The sequence below is a fragment of the Myodes glareolus genome, chromosome 5 (genome assembly GCF_982192425.1).
Source record: "Myodes glareolus chromosome 5, mMyoGla1.1, whole genome shotgun sequence".
NCBI classification, from domain to species: Eukaryota; Metazoa; Chordata; class Mammalia; order Rodentia; family Cricetidae; genus Myodes; species Myodes glareolus.
In genome coordinates, this window is record NC_142030.1 from 24,921,061 (window position 1) to 24,933,906 (window position 12,846).

The 12,846-nt window shown below is 44.8% G+C and overlaps 1 protein-coding gene across 10 annotated transcripts in view; it reads left to right on the forward strand.

Annotated features, from left to right (window-relative positions):
• The window catches only part of Ddr2 (discoidin domain receptor tyrosine kinase 2), a 130,499-nt gene that overhangs the window by 31,046 nt on the left and 86,607 nt on the right, over positions 1–12,846 (forward strand). The window lies entirely within an intron of this gene.

The window sequence follows — 12,846 nt, forward strand, 5'->3', positions numbered from 1 at the left end:
TTAAGTATAATATATATAGCAGTTTCCCCTGAACTTCCTCAGTTCTTCATCATGTTTCTAGAAAATTTCATCTCAATAGTCCTCCATGTGTGTAAGATATGTCTGAATCCCATTGTGAAGTCAGTTTAGGCTCCATCCTATATGTCTGCAATGTGGAATCCTGCTGGAGCTCTGGTTCCAAACAGATAATAAGGAAAACCTGTTATTTGTCTTATTTTGTAACTATTGTTATTCTTCCTAATTTCCCCACATTTAAAAATGTTAAGACTTTGATTGGTACCCTGTCAGGTCGCATATGGGGGTAACATCTCTCAGGGTCCAGCCTTGATGGGTTTGTACTTTCCAGAGTAGGGGCATGTGGATTAGAAATGTTAGACAGGAAAGAAACAAAGATACAAAAGAAATAGACAGGGACACAGAATAGAGTTGGGAGGGCAACTCAGTGAGTGCTGAATTCGTCTTTGTTTATTTTCTGTATGCTTTATAAACCCCCATCCAAAAGGGGGATGAAAGCAAGACTTCTTTACCATGACATGAACAAGGAACAAACAACGTAATTACCTCTTCAATACCTGAAATATCAAGTAACTATATCCTGAGTTAAGTATTCTGTTGTTTAGGCAGGACATGCAGTGACCACACCTTAGGCCACGCATCCTGTAGGCATCTACACCCTGGGTCAAATCTCCTGCCATAACCTTGAAGGAGCAAGAATCGGCCTGAACTCTCTGACCCTTGGTCAAGGTGGAACAGATCCACATCCATGGGCTCCAACAGTACCCTCAGCATTAATTTTCTCGTTTCTATAACTCTACCTTACAAGAAACCACTTAAAGGAGGGTTTGTTTCATCTTACAGTTTTGAGGAAATAGAGTCGATCATGTCAACAGGAAGCTAGCTCTGTCATAGCTGGCCACATTGCTTTCATACTAAAGAAGCAGGGAGAGGACACAAAATGGAACTGGGTTATCAAAGTCCCTCAAAATGACTTGACTCCCTCTAACAAGACTCCACCTCCTAATAGTTCCATAACTTTCTACCACAGGTGGAGACCAAGTGTTCAAACACATGAGCCTGTAGGGGACTTGCACATCCAAATCATAGCTCTCTCAAGTTTGTAGCCTCTAAAACAGATTCTCTCTGTGAGCTGTAAGTATCCTCTTCGATGTATGTTTCCTCCACTCCATCTGTGTAGATGAATGGGAAGAACTTAGGTACTTGTGCACGGCTGGAGCCAGAGTTTGAAAGATCTGAACTAGACTTAGAGTCATGCTAGGAAAGAGCTGTATCCTTCCATGGTTTCCAACCCCTTCCCTGGAAGTCCTCTGCCTGAGGACCACTCTTTGTCCCCTCTCTATTTCCCTGCTCAGAAGACTGCTGATCTCATAGTGCACATTCTCTGTCCCTCTCCCTCTTCTCCTCCCTCCCTCTCTCTCGCTCTTCCTCCTTCCTTCGCTTCCTGTCTCCCCTCTTGCCAAAAACTGGAAAGATTTTACTTGTGCTATCTATTTTATTCCCTCATCACGGTTAGCATTATCACCAGTGAGATAACTGGGAGAGGGTGATTCAGGTATGACATATACATCTAAGAAGGCTCGTGGCAAGCTCTGCTCCTAATGACAGTGCTGTCTTCCTAATGATGGGTTTCAGGCCATGTGGGAGGCCTCCAAGGAGAGGTGGGCATTCTGGCTCTCACCAGCCACAGGCACAGATCATGGCTCCTAGTCACATCTCTGCCATCTAGAATAGCACCTTAGGCCTGGTAAATTCCCAACAATTGTTATTGTTTTATATTTCTAATTTTGCTTTTGGTTAACACATTATTGGCTATGATAATGGGAGAAGATAAAGGTAGGTGAAGAATTACACATAATAAGGGTGATAAAATGAACAATGGTGTGTATTTGAAGAACTCAAAGCAAAGACTGAGTATGTAACCACATGGAGATGGTAGAAGTTTAAGGCGATGAATACACTGATTTGATCATAATCGAATGCATGCTTATTTTAAAATATCTAATTATTGGTTCATGTGATTACAAGGGATGGTCAGTAAGTCCGTGTCCACAGGGCAAACTCTCTGGAAGAAAGGTTGGAACTCTTAGCCTGGGCTGAGATTGCTGTACACAGGCAGGGTTTCTTCCTCAGAGGGGATCAGTTGTGCTTTAAAGTTACGGCTTTGCTATAATTGGACAAGACACAGTCATATCATCTTTGAAAATGTCCAACTCATTATGTTTCAATTACATCCACAAAGTCCCTTCACAGTAACACTACATCAGCCAAGTAATGGGTCACAGCATTCCAGGTAAGGTGTCACTTTGGCAAATGATGATGCTTGTTGTTTGAGGAATTATCTGTCATCTGGTTTCATCTTGACCACTGTATTAGTCAGGGTTCTCTAGAACAGTTTGACTTATAGAATGACTATCTATCTATCTATCTATCTATCTATCTATCTATCTATCTATCTATCTATCTATCTATCCATCCTTCCATCCATCCATCCATCTATCTGTATCTCTATACATAAAAGGATTTATTAGAATGATTTACAGGCTGTGGCCAAACTAATCAACAATGACTGACTATGAATGGAGAGTTTAAGGATCCAGAAGGTGCTCAGTCCATAAGGCTGGCTGTCTCAGCTGGTCTTCAGTAGATGCTGGAATGCTGAAGTAGGTTCTAATGCCAGTGAAGGAATGGACTTGCTAGCAAGGTGAGAGCAAGCAGGCAGAGAGCCAAAGCTTCCTTCTTCCATGTCCTTATAGAGGCTTCCAGCAGAAGGCATGGCCTGGATTAAAGGTATGTGTTACTGACTCAAGACCCAGATTAGAAGTGAATCTTCCTACTACAAATTAAGCAAAAAACAAAAACAAAACCCTCATTGGTAAGCCCTCCATATTTTGGAGTTTAGTTAATTCCAGATGTAGTCAATTAGGCAACCAAGAATAGCCATTACAACCACCAACAACTTGGCTAACACAAATCCGAAGACTTCAAAGATATTGGCAGGATTCATCTTTGCTGATGCCTTGGGCTCCAGTTGCTTTAGACAAGAGCAAGATTCTGGCTGCACTGCTATTTGCTGATACTGGCTCACATGATTAGGAAGGGTAAGTGGCTTCTCCCTGATGTGCCAGAAGCAAGTGGTTATGTTAGTGGAGGAGTCAGAACACTAATTCCAGGGATTTGACTCTGGTACAAGATCTGTGGAGCCAGAGGGTGCGATGTTGCTTTTTCCTCCGGCCCCAGTAAACATCTTATGCTTGGTATGGTGGTTGACTTGCTGAATTGACTCTGTGATTTGCATGCCAGGAGGTTCACAGTAAATGAGAAGTGTGGGTTCTTAGGGAAGAGTGGCTGTGGCTTGGCCTCTCTGTACCTGTCCACACACACACACACACACACACACACACACACACACACGCACGCACGCACGCACGCGCACATACATATGTGTGTGCATTGTGTAGCAGTGACTTCTCCAGCCCTGAGAACTGAGAACTGCCCTGAGAAATGGGCAGAGGTGTGGGCAGAGAGAGGCAGTGCGTATGAAGAAATGGAATAGGGCCAGGAATATGACCTCTAGTTCCCGCCTTTCCATCAGCCAAGTTTTCCCACTTCTGCCCGTATTTATGCCACAAGCAGGACATATTTATCTAGGGGCAGGCCAGACACAGGGCTATTAGAATTCAGTAGTGAACTAGACACATGTGAATCTTACCTTTTTATGGCTTAATTATTGAGCAGTTTGAAGTAATAGCAACCGATCAAATCTTTAGCATCTGCCAAGTGTGTGGCTGTGGTAGAGGAGGTGGGGAGTGTCCTGGGGGGGGTGTGTGTGTCCAGAGCCTCTGTAAGCAGTGATTAATAGCCAGTACCCAGGAATCATTATCTTTTAAGCGACCTTCTTCCTTGTCACCTTCCTTCTCAGGCTGCCCTCGATTTCAGGCCCTTCTTTTCAAAGGCCTCTCTCTCACAGACCGGCCTCTCTGGCCTGGTAGTCCTCTCAGGTGTCTGCTTTGGATCTGCAGCTGCCTTTTGGACACCGCTCTGTGGAAGTTCTTAGGTGTGTTGGAGGTACAGGCGCTGTGAAGAACTCACTCTCCATTCTAGCCTTCCTTCCTCTTCTGCTTCTCGACAGATTTATCAGCCTTCTTGTTGTTCCTGTCACAGGCTTTGTGATGTTTGCCTTCCCATTTCTGCCATCCAAGCTGTACAGCGGCCTCCCTCATCCTACCTGCACTCTGCCGCTTCTCTCGTCCTCCGTTCCTTTCTCGCCTGCAATGTCGTGGACACTTGGTGTGCAGCCGTGGTGCTGTGTGTGCTGTCATTCCCCGCTTGCTGTTTCCTACCTCTTTAGCCCAGAGGGCTTTTCTCCAGAGCCTCTAGAGCTCACCCTCTTCAGAGTTTGTCTCCCCGTCATTACTAATCTTCCAGGAGACAGCTGCTGAGCTCTGCATGTGGACACCGGTTCTAAACGCACCACAGCTACCCAACTCCTGGTTCACCTGGGTCTGTTCTTCGTCAGCGAATGCCGTGGTCATTCTATCTGTGACTGAACCATCTCCTCCTCTCACGGAACTGTGGTGGGATGAGATAAGTCAACACACGTGCCGTTAAAAGTGTCTGCTATCACAACACTCCGTGGGAGCAGATCCTCTCTGCTCCTTGCTCCTCCACAGTTTCTCTTCGTCTCTTTGTCTTAGTTAGGATTTCTATTGTGAGAAAATGGCGTGATGAACTCAAAGAGAAAAAGATTTGCTTCATTTTGTACTTTCACATGACTGTCCATCATCAAAGGAAGTCGGGGCAGGAACTGAAGGCAGGAACCTGGCTTTGGGAGCTGAAGGCCAGGGATGGATGCTGCTTATTGGCTTGTTTTTGGTGACTTGCTCAGCCTGCTTTCTTTTGCCATTCAGGTCTATGGGGCTAGAGAAAGTACCATCTTCCACGGGCTGGGTCCTCCCACATCAATCTTTCATCATGAAAATGCATTGTGGATTTGCCTACAGACAATCTGATGGAGGCGTTTTCTCCTCTGAGGTTCCTCTTTCCAGATGACTCTGACTTGCGTCATCATGACACAAACAAAACAACAAAAACAAACAAAAAACTAGTCAGGATACTCTTAGTACTTGCCATTTGCTTTCATGGCTCATTATTCACTATATTTCTGAATTGTTGCTTGTAGCGTTGCTCATAAACTAGTGGCTGGAGCCGCAGGGACTAGTTGCCACACGTCTTACTTGTTATTATTGAGACAGGGTTTCTCAGTAGCTTTGGAGCCCATCCTAGAACCAGTTCTTGTAGACTAGGCTGGCCTTGAACTCACAGAGATCCACCTACCTCTGCCTCCCAAGTGCTGGGTTAAAGGCGTGCACCACCACCGCCCGGCTACATCATATTTCTTATATTAGCTACTTTGCTTTCTCCAATGACCAAATACCTGTCTCAAAGCACCTTAAGTGAGGTGAGGTTTGTTTTGATTTGGGCCTTGAGGGAATCCTGCCCATCACGGTAAGGAAGTCACATAGGTAGGTGGCTCTGTGATGGCAACTGCTTGATTCCATCCCAGTGGAATTAGTGGCAGGATTGGGACTGCAAGTAGGGCCGGGCTATAAACCTCAAAGCCCAATCTCTCAGTGACCCACTTTCTTCAGCAAATTCCTCCTTTCCAAGTTTCTAAGCCCTCCCTCAAACAATGTCACTAGTTGGTGACTAAGTGTTCAAACATCTAAGCCCAAGTGGTGGGGGCATTTCGTATCTAAATCATAATATTTATCTTTCTTCACATTCCTCTGGACACACACACACACACACAAAATATGCACAATTGCCATTTATATATTAGACATACATGAATTCAAATTCTCTTCAGTTTATTAACCAGCTCATTATTTTGATGATGTTTCTAAATGAAAGATTTGGTCAAATACCCATTATTTTTACTTTGTGTGTGTGTGTGTGTGTGTGTGTGTGTGAATACACCAGCATGCATGCCGTGACATATGCGTGCGGGCCAAAGGACAACCTCTGGTGTTAACCTCTGCTCTCTGTTTCGTTGAGGCAGGGTTTCTTTAGTTGTTTCTCCCTGCATGTGCAGGACTAGCTGGCCCATGAGCTCTAGGGATTTTCCTCTTTGCAGTGCATCTCGTGGTAACATGGGTAAAAAAGGATACAGCGCGAGGCTAGAAGGTGTGTGCTATATTGGTGGCTTTTCTTTGGGTTCTGGAAGATTCAAACACAGGTCCTCACTCTTGCTCAGCAAATACTTTACCCTCCAAGACATCTCCCCAGCCCAGCGCCCCCTCCACCAGGGTACAGCTTGTTCTTACAATGGTTCACTGGGCCCCCTGGTTTATGTGAAAGTTCGCAGGGGGCCTGATCTCAGGGCCTCTTTGTCCCATGAGACAAGCACACTCAGAGACATGTAAACCCTGGCGATGAGCTCATTGGAGTGATTTCTGCAGTGAAAACAGCAATGAGAGGCTGTGCCAGGGACTTCAGGCTCACAGAGTATAATTAGGATTTTTCTCAAATCATTGCCCACTATAATTTCATTGTTACGTACATTCTTTAATTATGGGCTCTAATAGTCCAGTTTAGTTCTATAATTAGGTATAAAGACATTAATTTCAGAGACATAACAGTCAACTCAAATGTACTTTTTAAAATTCTTTCCCATAGCCTACCTTACAAGGAAAATTAATACACCCTAAAAACTTGTGCATGGAAAAAACTGCCCCCGGGGTGGGGCAGCTGTCAGGAGAATGGGGATGTCCTCACAGGACAATTTGACCCGGCCTCCATCCCCCTATAGATTCTCTGTTTCATAGGCCAAGTTGGGGCTATAGAAGGCAGAGAAGAACCCCTCAGTTCATGTTGAATCTGTATCTCTTAACTGGAAAACTTAGTGACATCAAAGCTTGGTGAGTCGTGGGAAAGGAAAGAACAGTTAGGGCAGCTGTGGCCATATGCAAATAAAAATGTGTGTGTGTGTGTGTGTGTGTGTGTGTGTGCGCACGCATGTGTGCGTGTGTGCATATCTAACTTGGGGGTATGGGGACACGCATATGCACAGCAGGCGTGAATGAACGTCAGCGGACATCTCAGGTGTCTGTCCTCAGGTGCTTCCATTTTGGTCTGTCATTGTCATGGAGTTTCAATACATAGGCTAGGCTAACTGTACCCCCACAACCCCACCCCCGGAACTTTCAGGGATCTGCTTTTCTCTGCTGCCCTTCCTGGTGTTTCTGGGATTACATATCCGCCACCATGCTTGATTTACAAGGGTTTGGGGATCCAAACTCACGTCTTTAGTCTTGTGAGGGAAGTGTTTTACCTGAGTTGTGCCCCAGCTCCAGTCCCTGGTGAGCTCACCAGTCACAATGGGCAAAGCCCTGCAGCCTGGAGACGGCCTGTGGCTTTAAGGAGCCACGTTGCCCTGGTCTGTTGACTCATCACTGGACACTTGAGTCGTTTCCATTTGCTTTGGAAAGCATGGGCCAGACCCAAAAGCTTACACACTAGGCACTTAGCTGAGCTTCATTCAATAAACAGAAATGGCTGGTAGAAGATTGAAATGACCCCATGTTCTTTTTGTTTGCTATGTGTACCAGACTTTCTTTGGGGCCACCAATCAGCTCCCAAACCATGAGATGGAGACTTCTTATTAGTTATGAATGCTTGGCCTTACCTTAACTTTATTTTAAACTTTTTCTCCTTATCTACATTTTGTCCCTGGGCTTTTTACCTTTCTTTCCTCCCTGCCTTCTTCTTTCTTTCTTTCTTCCTTCCTTTCTTTCTTTCTTTCTTCCTTCCTTCCTTCCTTCCTTCCTTCCTTCCTTCCTTCCTTCTCCCTCCCTCCCTCCCCCCTCTTTCTTTCTTTCTTTCTTTCTTTCTTCCTTCCTTCCTTCCTTCCTTCCTTCCTTCCTTCTTTCTTTCTTTCTTTCTTTCTTTCTTTCTTTCTTTCTTTCTTTCTTTCTTTCTTTCTTTCTGTATATCTTACTTTCCTAATATCTCCAGTGCTGACTGGCAGGTGACCGGCTTGCTCTGGCACCAGGGGTCTCTCTCTCTCTCTTCTTTATTCTCTCTTCCCCCTGCTCCATTAGACTCTTCCTCTTATTCTTTCTGCCTGCCAGCCCCACCTATCTCTCTACTGCCTAGCTACTGGCCATTCAGCTTTTTATTAGGGCATCAGGTGCCTTAAGCAGACAAGGTAAAACAGCAACACATCTTTACATAATTATACAAATGCAGCAGAAACAAATGTAACACACCTTCACATAGTTAAAGTGATGTTTCACAGAATAAGCAAATGTAGCACATCTTTGCATAGTTAAAGTGATATTCCACAACAGTTGCGTTTACGAGGTTAAGTGACACGTAGATAGTCATATTCTTTACCTAGGAGAAGGTCTTGGTCAGTTTGGAGTTTAGAAACAATACCTTTGTTTGTGAGACAGAGGACAGGCTGATGGGAATGGGGCTAAAGCTGTGAGCACAGGTGGGCAGGAAAGTGGCTGAGGTATGCAGGGAGATGAAAACATAGACAGCAAGGATTCAGACACTGTTACAGAGTCCAGGCACAAGTACAGGGGCTGAAGAGGGTAGAAAGGCCAAAGCAGAGGTGAAATCCCAAAGTAAGGATTGGCTGCAATGTAAGAATGAGCATGACTGAATCACTGTGTATGCACATGCGTGTGCATGTGTGTGTGTGAAGTTGGAGTGAATCTGTACACGAAATGTGTGTGTCTCACAGATAAGTAAGTTGAACATGTTCCCCAACCCTTCTGTGTGTGGTGTGTGTTTGTGTGTGTGGGTGTGTGTTTGTGGTGTGTTTGTGTGTGCGTGTGTGGGTGTGCCTGAATGAGTCATAAATGAGCATTCAGGAATTATCTAATACTTATCAGTTCCACCTAACATCTCATAAAATACTATTTCGGCTTAACTCTTGATTGATCACATGCTCCAAGTCACAGGCAGAACCTGGCAGCGCGTGTCCGTGCTGACTCACACTAAGCTGTGAAGTACGCCAGCCTCAGGCTCACACTGCACTTTTCTCCATGAACTATCGTTATTAATTTATATGCTGCTCTTCCCCTTGCTAGGCAAGGTCAACAAAGTATGGTACTTATGGGTGTGCTCCCAGAGTCTAATTTATTCAGTTTCTTAATATGTTCTCAGTTAGTGTGTATTGAATAAACTTTAAAAAATGTTCAATTTATTTTGGACTTTATTTTGCAGCTTGCTTAAGCTAGAATGTAAGTCTCATTATTACCTCCCATACCTTTTGACAACAAAAGCAGTTACTACTGACACCAGCCCATTGTGTGCTGGGTGCTGTCCTACGCACACCATACAGAGTGCTTTTAGGGAATGCTAGGAGGGAAATATTGTCACCTGACTTCTACAGGAGACAGAAGGTAGGCTCACTCAAGTTAAGCCACTTTCAAGTCACACAGCTAAAGCTGCATGCCAAAGTCTGTGCACCATTTCTGTTCACAGGCTTCCATTCCCCACAATGCATCACTCTTAGCTCTCCATTTCCTGTGTAAGTGGAAAAGCCGTAGCCTTTCTCTTTGGAAATCAAAGGGCACCATCTGGTTGCAAGGGAACCGCTTCTGTGTGCAAGAGTTTTTGGTCACTACCAGGAACAAACCAGAAACGTTATCCCAGAGGCAGAGCTAGTTTGGGTTTATCAGCCCTGGATAATGTCAGTTGGATCAGGGACACCTGGGGAATAGTCTCTCCCTTGAGAACCAAGCCCATGGGAGAGAGAGACCCCCTGCCCTCCTGCCTTTCTCTTTTGCTTCCCATCAGGCAGGACGCTTTCTATGGCAGGGGAAGCCACATCCAAATGTGACTGTTACTGGGTGGACAACTTCAAATATGTCTAGACATGGTAGCTACAGGAGTAGATTTCAAGAGAGGAGCATGGACCCTCCATCCCTAGATTGCTTCGCACGAAGCTGACATACAATGAATAACTCCTTGGCGGAAGGATCTTAACTGACTGGCCATGGCTTAGCTAAGCCTCATGAATAAATCTCAGTTGATCTTTTCAGACTCTGTATCTTCTCCCGCTGGGATTCTCATGTTCATGAGCAGCCCAGGGGAAAGAGGAAACACAGAGGATCCTGTCCTCTTTATAGTATTTCTCCCTGTCTGATTCGTCACTGCTCTCCAACTTGGATGATTCATCCACACAGTGTTTTATTTAACATTCTGGAACTGAAGAGCACCTCCCAAGAAGCCTTCACCCCAGTAACGGAGCAGCAACAAGAATATGGGACTTGTCCCTCTGAGCCCTCTCAGGGAAGCTTTTCTTACCCATTGAGTGTGATGGCTGTAGAGACCCATGGCTGTATAAGCTGCTGCAAAGAAGACAGTCAAGACTTCAGCCATCAACAAGGCTCAGGGAACATTGCAGAGGAGGGGCGGGTGGAAGGAATATAAGAATTAGAAGATATGGAGAAGGACCATGAAATGCCAACTTCTAGGCCACACACAACCCCTGCTCTCACAAACTCTAACCAATCGCAGGGTCTGCATAAGAATGGTCCCATGGGCATGGGTAATGGTGGGGATCAGTAAGCCTTACCTGTCACCAAGGAACTACTTCCTACCAATTCGATTTCAGGAAAGGGGACGTCACTGCCTTGCATTGTATCCCCTCTGGTGACATTACCAGGCTCCAAAGGACCATTCCAATCCAATGGAAGCATAGATGGTTCTGGTTCAAGCAAATGGGTCACAAAACAAAAAGCAAAAGTCATTAATCTGGCAAAGGAACGAGCAGGGAGGAGGCGGGGATGGGTGGGAGATAAAAGAGGATGTATCATATGCAAGTATGAAAGTTGTCAAAGAACTAACAAACTAAGACAACCACTGGGGCACAAATTTCAGTTCTCTAGCAGTTCTCTTGCTTATTAAGATTCTTCCTTATGTTTGACATGGATTTCACTCCTCCACCTTTTAGCTTTCATATGTATTTGAAATATATTCATAGCGTCTTCCAGTTTATAAGTGTATGTGTGTATGTGTGTTTTATTGATGTTTTGCCTGTATGTATGTGTGGACAGGGGTTTTGGATCTGGAGGTAAAGACAGTTGTAAGCTGCCATGTGAGTGCCCTGGAAGAGCGGACAGTACTCTTAACCATTGAGCCATCTCTCCAACTCCCCAATTTATATGTATTTTCATACTTAATATGTTGGTTCTTGTGGTTATTTGGATAAGAATGGCCACCCTAGGCATATATTTGAATATTTTGTCCCCAGTTAATGAAAATGTTTGGGGAAGATTTGGCAATGTGACCTTATTGGAGGAAGTATGCCATTGGGAGTAGGCTTTGAAGTTTCAAAATTCCCAGTGTGCACTTCTGCTTCCTACTTCTGGATCAGGATATGAACTCTCAGCTGTTCCTTTGCTTCACCATCATGGGCTGTAACCCCCCTAAATTAAGCCAAATGAAATGCATCCTATTATAAATTGCCTTGGTTATGGTGTTTTATCACAACAATAGAAAAGTAACCAAGACAGGGCTTGAATAAAGACTTAAAAAATTGTACAAAGGGAACCATAAAACCATGAAGAATTTGGGCAGCATGAAAGAAAGAGGGAGAGTAAATTTGGTGAAACCCTAAATCAGTAAATGTCACTTTAGAAAGAGACACAGCCACATGGATAGGTCTTTCCATATGTCATGGTTCTGGAGCCTGACAATCATGTGATTTGAATCAGGTAAAAAACTTCTCTGAACCATAGTTTATATATGTGTAAATCAGAGACCCTAAAACCCCGTCATAGGGCTACTGTGCTAACCAAGACAGCATGTAGAATGCTAAGAACAATGCGTGACACAAAGTAGCAGTGCAAAGGAGCTACTGTTAGCACCACACTCCTGCACGGCATCCTCTCTCCTATGCCAGCATTCTGCTAATAAATCCTCCCGGTTTATTGCCAGAAAAACTGAGCCTTTCAGAACTTAGAGCTGGGAGGAACCATAGAGACAATTTCATTAATTCCTCCCTTCCTAGATGAAGCAACATAGGTCAAGGGTCACAGAATAAGCCACTGAAGAAATCAAAAATAGTCTCTGTCAGTTGCCTGGAGCATCTTTTGACTCACAAAACCACAGGTCTATGGCCTGGAGGAGGGATTGATCAGTCCTCTACTAGAGGTCAACTCAGACCTCCCCTTAAAGACATCTTACATACAAGGCAGTTCTGGCTAGAACACTTCAGATAACAGTGCAAGTCATGCTCAGAGACTAGCAAGGCGATGAAACTGTCCCCTCCTCTCCAGGCTAGGTGCAGAGCCAGGACATCTTGAGGGACAGATGACAAATACGCACATTCCCAGGAGCACGCATGAGCAGTGTTTAAAGCCAGGAACACGGACATGTTTTTGCCAGGCTGGCTTTTCTGGGGTTGAGAGACGTCAGAGCGACCTGTGTCAGCTCATTGCTGACAGCTTCATTCAGCTTCAGTGGTTTTAGATGCGTTTGCATGGAATGCCATACAGAATGTTAAACGTCTCTACAAAAACGTAAGCAAACATAGAGATAAAGGAATACAAACCTAGAGAAGGCTTTTTTTTTGGTGGCAGGGGAGGTCTTTGCTCTCAGCCCTGACCTCTGATGCCTTCTAGAGAAGGTCCAGATTGAAACCAGAATTTACATCTGGGCTCTGCTTCCCCTTTTGCTGGACGATCTTGTGAAAGTCTCTTAACCTTCCTGGATCTGGTGTCTAATGACCACGTCGCAGCTTGTTTAATGTGCGCTGTGCTCGACAGAAGGCGCACAAGGGTCAGATGCTGTCTTATGAATGTTGCCTGT